Here is a 7,894-nt window from a genome sequence, read left to right on the forward strand (position 1 = left end):
AGGGAGATAATACGAGAGGATCAGCTCCAGTAGATGTGATTGATAACGGTATAGAGGACAAAGGGTCAAAATGGAAAAAACAAACGAACTATAGTCTTGGGGTCGAAAGTATGTTCATAAATATGTACAAGTATATATATATATATATATATATATATATATATATATATATATATATATATATATATATATGTACAAGTATGTATGTATGTATATATATATATATATATATATATATATATATATATATATATATATATTAGAGAGGGAGAGAGAGAGAGAGAGAGAGAGAGAGGGAGAGAGAGAGAGAGAGAGAGAGAGAGAGAGAGATGCACGCAGAGAAGTGTGCTAGACAGTTTATTATATTTTCAAAAGCAAAAATAAAGGACGAAAAAAGCTCGAAATGTATAACCTAAGAGGAAACTCTAGGGAAGAAACAGTGCGAGAAGAAAGAAGAGTATAAGAGGAGGAATTATACTTACATTCGGAAAAGTTTTTTTTTTTTTTTTTTTGAAGTGAGAGGGAGGAGGTAGGGGTGCGAGCGTCAGAGAGAGGGAACGGGGAAGATGGGGGAGGGGGGCGAGGTGAGACGGGAAGAGTACGTCAGTGAGATGAGGCGAGGGGGTGGGATGAGAGTAGAGGAAGGGGGGCGTCATCTGGATAGGAGGAGGAGAGTAAGGGATGGGGAAGGCAGGTATGGTACGTTAATTCTTAGTTGCCAGCGCCTCCACGACCCAGATACGTGTGAGATAAGAAGCCTTCGTAACAACTCTCCCTTGGCGAGTTGTTTAGCGTATTACAGAGCACCTTCGCTTTTATGTTATTTTTATCATCAGAACATCAGCCTAAATTACAAAAATAATACATGAGACAATATTAACGTTTAAGTAGAAATGAACGAGAGTCTGTTTGTTTTTATCTGACGAGACTGTGCCACTCTCAAAACTTTAATGCATTACCAGTTTCACCATAACTTGGCACAGATTTTCGTCCTTTTTTTCCAGTTTATTTCATGAATCTACAAGGCAGGGGAAAAAGCAATACTACGGCTCTACATCTTTCCCACAGCACTTCTTCGTGATTAGCACCATATTCTAGTTACAGCTCAGGACAAAACGTGGACAGATGGCAATTTTAGGTCAGATTAGATTCAAAAAGGTATTGTCGTGTTTTTGTATGAAATTTGATGAGTCTTAGCTGCGAGGTAGAAATGAGTCTCCTTGGTTATTATTCAAGTCGACTCTCCACTCTGACCACACTAGGCTATCTACTGAGCTGAGAGTTTTAGGAATCATCGTTAGGTATGAAAAACGCGCTATATTTACCTCATCAGTCAAATTACATTAGTTTTTATACAGGGTGGTTCATGTATAACGCTTCTCTTCCACTGAGCTGGGTGAGTTCTCTTGTGTTGCGAGGACGGCTCAGTCAGCGTTATCAATATCTACCGTCCATCATTTATCCATATCCTACTCCCTCTGGTATGCCTACGCCCACACCAGCAGACTGAGCTGTCTCCCCAGTGCACAAGATACCTCCAGGTGAGTTTCTACTAAAGCTCTATTTACGGGCCAACCTGAACCCTTGTTGTTATCAGAAGCTTTATATTAGTGACATTTGGAGAAGACTTTCGAACTGAAGATGTGAATATGGCCTTAATTATCCCCTTCACTACTAAATGTCCATCTTAAGTTTGGTAAAAATCGTCTAGAGACAGCAAGAGATTATTCCCTTCATTACGAACTATCCTTTAAAAACAAAAATCGTCTGGTGGTAGCAAGAATAAAATCTTAAATATATCCCTTCACTACTAACCATCCCTCTTTAAGCCTACTAAAAGAAAAGGAAAGAAATAAGTTGGTGGTAGCAAGAATTAGCTAAAAAATACGCCACTGGGCTGAAGAGGTTGAAGGAGATACGTAAGGGAGCCTTCTTAAATCAGATGACTTCTGATTTTCATTTATTTCTACTTTTTGTGTGTGTGTGTGGGAATAGCTTGTCGTAGGGAAGGGATCACCGAAGACTATCTACCAGCGTCAGTTCGAAAAATCTATCCTTACTCAAAATAATAATGCGTTATCGGTCTGAAGGGATTAACAGACGAGACGACGCGGCCCCACGTGTTCCCTGGAGATAAGGGAACGGGTGGTTATCGGGTACTCGTCTGGCCTACTTTTTATTGATAGGGTGGTTCTCCTTGGTTTCCTTTTTTACCCCATTATTGACGTGTGTGTGTGTGTGTGTGTGTGTGTGTGTGTGTGTGTGTGTGTGTGTGTGTGTGTGTGTGTTATTCCTGTAATCTCCAGACGATTTTTGTACACTTTCGGATATACCTTTCGAGCTAAAGGAGTTAAATATATTCCTCAACACCCTTTTCACTGCAAGAAATATTCCCTAAGTTGAATAAAATCATCTGGAGACGGTAAGAGTAAAGCAAAAAAATGAGTCGTCGGAATGCAGGAGTTAAGAAACACGTTGTATTGCTACCGCCAACTCCCTTCAGCCCGGGGATGTCATTTTCTTTTTATTCAGGCTGTCTCCTGGCGATTTTATTTAGCAGAGAAGACACTTTGAACTGGAAGGGCTAAGCACGGCCTTCGGGAATGAGGTCGCTCCAAAGTTCAGGAGCACCGGTCAGAGGCAGCTTGAATGAATTACAACAGCCTTCTTTGGGTTGAAGGAGCAAATAACATTCATAAGTTGTCAGCATGTAAAAATAGGATAAAATAAGATAGGTGTCCATTATATTTGAAGGAGTAAAAAAAGACAGTCAGAAGTTGTCAGCATCGAGAAAAAAATATCAAAAGAACGATACCTGTCGAATGTTTTTAACGAAACTTTACACAAGTAACGACTGTAAAGTTGATTATAAAAGCTGACGTTCCGAGCCTCGTCAGAAAAAATGTCTTCTGAGGGGGGAATTTTAGCTGCTGCCACACCCACAGTAAAGCAAGAGCAACGACCATACCGAGCAAAGGCGCTTATCATTACTACAGTTCGTTCACCTACTGTATTACCACCACCCCCACCACCACTGCTACTACTACTACTACTACTAGAGTTCGTTCACCTTAACTTTGTGGAGATTTTCGTCCTTTTTTAGCTTATGGCCAGTAGCTCATTGGCAGAACACAAAACTGCTGCTCGTTGTCCATTTCATAACACTTTTTTGGTGACTAGCAATATATTCTAGTATTAATACAGTAACTTACTGGAACACAGAATTCAAGATGGAGAGATGGCAATTTTAGGCCAGGTTAAAGTGGGCAGAGTATAGTAACACCGCTTGATCTTTACCAGTCATCATCATCGGTACTGGTACTGCCACCATTAGCATCGTCATGATGATGATCATCATCATCATTTCTAGTGCCACCATCATCATGATTACTATCATCACTGCCAACATTAAAATCGACCTGTCAGTCCAGTGAAGCATGGTGGTATCATTTTCGGCAACGCGCCCTATACTGTAACACCAACTCAAGCTGTGTGTGTGTGTGTGTGTGTGTGTGTGTGTGTGTGTGTGTGTGTGTGTGTGTGTGTGTGTGTGTGTGTGTGCTTTAACTTTTCCTAGGCTATTTGGTGGATTTGAATGAAATTTTCCAGGTGCGTTCGGCTGGTTACTGGGAAGGTTTTCCACTATTTACAGTTTTGCAACCATGATTTTTAGCCCCCTCCCCCTCATCAAACTGAAAATTCTCAGAAATAGTGAAAGGAGAGCAGATATCGTTTTGATGTTTTTGATATCGTAGTAGATGGCGTACAATGGACTCTCATCCATAATATGATATCTGGGGAGCGTGACCCCTCCAGTGATACTTGGGGAGTCAGTCCTCCCAAAAATAAAAACGATAATAAGGGAAGAAGAGCACATGAATTTCATTGAAATTTCTCATCTCAGTTCATCTGGTTCTTGATATGTCTTTCACTAAATAAAGTTTTCCACCATTATTTTTAAGGGGGTCGGTCCCCCTCACCAAGTGAAAAATTCTCTGAATTAGTAAAAGGATGGTAGATATGGCTTTGATTATCATAGTACAAATTTTGCAATGGATTCTTATCCGTAATATAGGAGCATAACCACCCCTCCAGTGATTTTGGGGGGGGATCAACCCCCCTGCCAAAAATTAAAACCATCAGATGGGGGGAAAGTGAACTCAAGGATCTCAACGATACTTCTCAGGTCAATTCGTTTGATTCTTTGATAAGGTCTTCCACGAAAAAAAAAAATCCATTAATTTAAGGTGGGTCAGCCCTCCGCAAAACATATAAAGGATACAAAATAGAGGAAGGAGGGCAGATGTGGTTTTGATGTCTTTGTACATATTTGTACAATTAACTCATCCGTTATGAGTTATCTGTGGAGTGTGAACCTCCAGCGATTGTTGAAGGGATCAATCCCCCTCCCAAAAATAAAATTTTTCAGAAATATGGAAAAGATTTGAATGAAACTTCCCAGGTGAGTTCGTCTGGTTACTCTGAAGGCCTTCAACTATATACAATTTTCTAACCATGATTTTTAAGGGGGTCAGCCCTCTTTCACCTAATTACAAATTCTCAGAAATAGCAAAAGGAGGGCAGATATGGCTTTGATATCTTAGCGCATTTTTTACAATGAACTCTCATCCGCAATGTGATATTGAGGGACCGTGATTCCTCTGTGATTCTTGGGGATCAGCCCCTTCCCAAAAATAAAAATGATCAGAAATAGAGGATTGTGAACACATGGATTTCAAAGAAATCGGTATAAATATCACAGATGTAGGTATGCAGTTTCCATTTTTCTCCGAAGAAACTGCGCCTCTGCTTTATTCCATCTGTGCACATGGCTTCTAAGCGGACTGCGTATCGCTGCAGCTGACTCAGCCTGGTTATTGATATCATGACAAACAGTGCCAGATTTTCCTGATTATTATCTAATAGCATTTCCTTCTTATGTTCTTGGTCATGAAGCAATCAGTTCTCTCTCTCTCTCTCTCTCTCTAGATAGATAGATAGATAGATACATACATACATACATATAGATATATAGATAGATATATATATATATATATATATATATATATATATATATATATATATATACATACATATAGATATATATATATATATATATATATATATATATATATATATATATATATATATATATATACACTTTACACTTATTTATTTTTCTCATACTTTCTGTTAATGACCTACATGGATGCAATAGACCTGAAGGGATGTAAAAAGACCAGAAAGACCTATATTATCATATCTCAATTGCGTCTGCTCTAATAAGGCGTTAATTTGGCACACTTCTTCAGGGGCATGACATTATTTGATTTAAACTTTATCAAAACAACGGCCTTGAATGTCGTGGAAGGGCCATAACAGTCTGAAATATGACTTTTTTTTTAATACTTTGGTTAGAAAGCGACACATATCACTTTGAATATTCACAGTCAATTGAAGCTGACTGGAACAGAAGTAAATAGATCTGATGTTACATTAATGGACCTGAAGTTACCTTAATGGGCCTCAACCTGTCTTAATGAACATACAGTGATGAGCAAAAGTTCCCTGACACTTCCCTGCTGGCTGTGGTAATGGAACGATGTTACGTGTACCATATTTATGATATAATTATGAAGCACAAGGAAATAAGTATGAGAGGGAAGGATACTCTCTGTTGTTTAGGAAGGAAGAAGAACTACTGAAGGCAGAGCTCAAAACTGGCAGGAGAATGTCGGCGAATTTGTGCTCATGGGTGTACATAATTGGAACTGAATATTTAAAGGACATACTGTAATTGAAACTAAATGGCTCTAAAGTTACGTTGGTGCTGGAGAGAGATGCCTTCATTTGGGGGCATTGATTTTACCATGCGGCTCCACTACCCAGTTATGCAAACGTCCCTCAACTCCCTTTCCTATCCCCCTAAAAGAAGGATGGTGGACTGCAGGAGGAGGAGAACTTCAGCCTTCAGCCCACTGGACTCACGTTTCAGATGAACTTGGGGTTACAATAAAAACAGTAACAACAACCACTACCACTGCTACTACTGCAACAACAACAACAACTACTACTACTACCACCACAACTACGACTGCTACTACTACTACTATTACTAACTTAATTGAACTGACTTAACTGAACCGAACGTATGTGAAGGACCTAAATAGACTTAGCTGGACATAGTTATCCTCAAAATAACCTTAAATGACGTGAAATGGCCGACATGGAGATAAAATGCATACATGTAAAGTCAAAGAACCAAAGTCCAGTAGCCTGTCCTGTCACTACTTCATCAACTGATTCACAAACGCCTCAGTGTGACGTAGTGGACTGAGGTGCACTTTATCATTCAGCCATGCGTGATAATGTGTACCTCTGTTCACAACGTACTTAAAGTATCTACGAATTACAGCAATGAGAAAGAGGTAGGAGAGGCGAACGGACTTCAATATTCAGTAGTATCTAAAATGACATTGAGAAACCTAACTGGAACTGAGGGGAACTAGCTCACCCTGACTGGCCTCGCTGGGTTGGCTTGAATGTAAAGACAAAACCTACGGAAGCATTCGAATGCCATCAACAATAACACTGGTAACTCGAGGGTTTGACATGGAGGTCTGAGTGATTTTATAAAGTAGTCTGGCTGTCCTGAATTGACGTACTATTTGGTTTTGAAAGAATCTGGCGTGATCTGACTGTATCGAATTGGAAGAGGGAAAGTCTGGATGGGCCTCACATAATTTGAACTGTATTAACAGGATCCCAATGGAGTGCTGGAGAGGGAGACCTTCATTCGGCGGCATAGATATACCTGAGGAGTGATGCCTGATTATAGTACTTTCCCTCACTTCGCTTCCTATTTCCCGAACGGGGATGCTTGAAAGGGACACCTTCACTTGGTGTACAAAGGAGGGAGAGGCTGGTGAGGTCACATCAGGTGTGGTTGGGAAAAGGTGTCCTCATCCTGCATATAATCAGCTTCTTAGTACTTGTATGTACCACTCTTGGTCTGTAGATCCACTGAAAAGGGCGACAGCTGTCGCCGAAACTGTATGGAATACAGCTTTTTTCGTCTCCGAGTGTGGATTTTTGTAACCTAGGACACAGATATAATTGGGATGAAGCTGCCTGATCATAAAAATATCCCTCGCCTCCTTCCCCATATCCCAAATGGAAGATGCTGGGCTACAGGAGGCTGGCAACTTCAGCCTGCAGTCCACTAGGTTACTATTCAGCTGAGCTTGCTACTACAGTTACTGCTTCTAGGATCTGAATGGATCCTACTGCCTAGAACTGACTAAAATAAACCTGACGACCTCATTCAACCTTGAAGTAATTTGACTGGCCCTACACTGTCCTGTATGTATGAATGTAACATTACCCGAAGAGATCTGTGTGGACTGCTAATATGTTGGTAAAACGAGCCATTCATAAAACTAATAAACCATCTCGGCATTTTTTTTCTTCGGACGGTTTTGCTGGCACAATATGAAAATACGGTCGGCGGACTCGCAGCTTCATATTATTTTAAAAATTGATAAACCACTTCAGGACCCCAGGCTTGAAACCAAAATCATGAAACCACGGAGCATGATAGCTCATATGAGCAAGACAAGCATAACAAGCAGGTGCGGAAACCAGCATTTAAAACATCCTAACTTTACCATTGGTTGGCTGTTTCTTGTTTGTTTTTATTCATTGCTGGTTTGTGGGCTTGGGTATGTGCCCCGGACCACGGTCAACCAAATAGTCATTATCAAAACAAAAGAAAGACTTGAATAGGATTGATCATCTTGTGACGACTGGATGGAATTTGATAATTTAAGGAGGGCCGTATGGAATGTAAGAGTTAAGCAAAACAAAGTGAAAAATGCTGGGATATGGATGAAAT

This window comes from Coenobita brevimanus, chromosome 22 (assembly GCF_032717465.1).
Source record: "Coenobita brevimanus isolate Jiangsu-jjx chromosome 22, ASM3271746v2, whole genome shotgun sequence".
Classification (NCBI taxonomy): domain Eukaryota; kingdom Metazoa; phylum Arthropoda; class Malacostraca; order Decapoda; family Coenobitidae; genus Coenobita; species Coenobita brevimanus.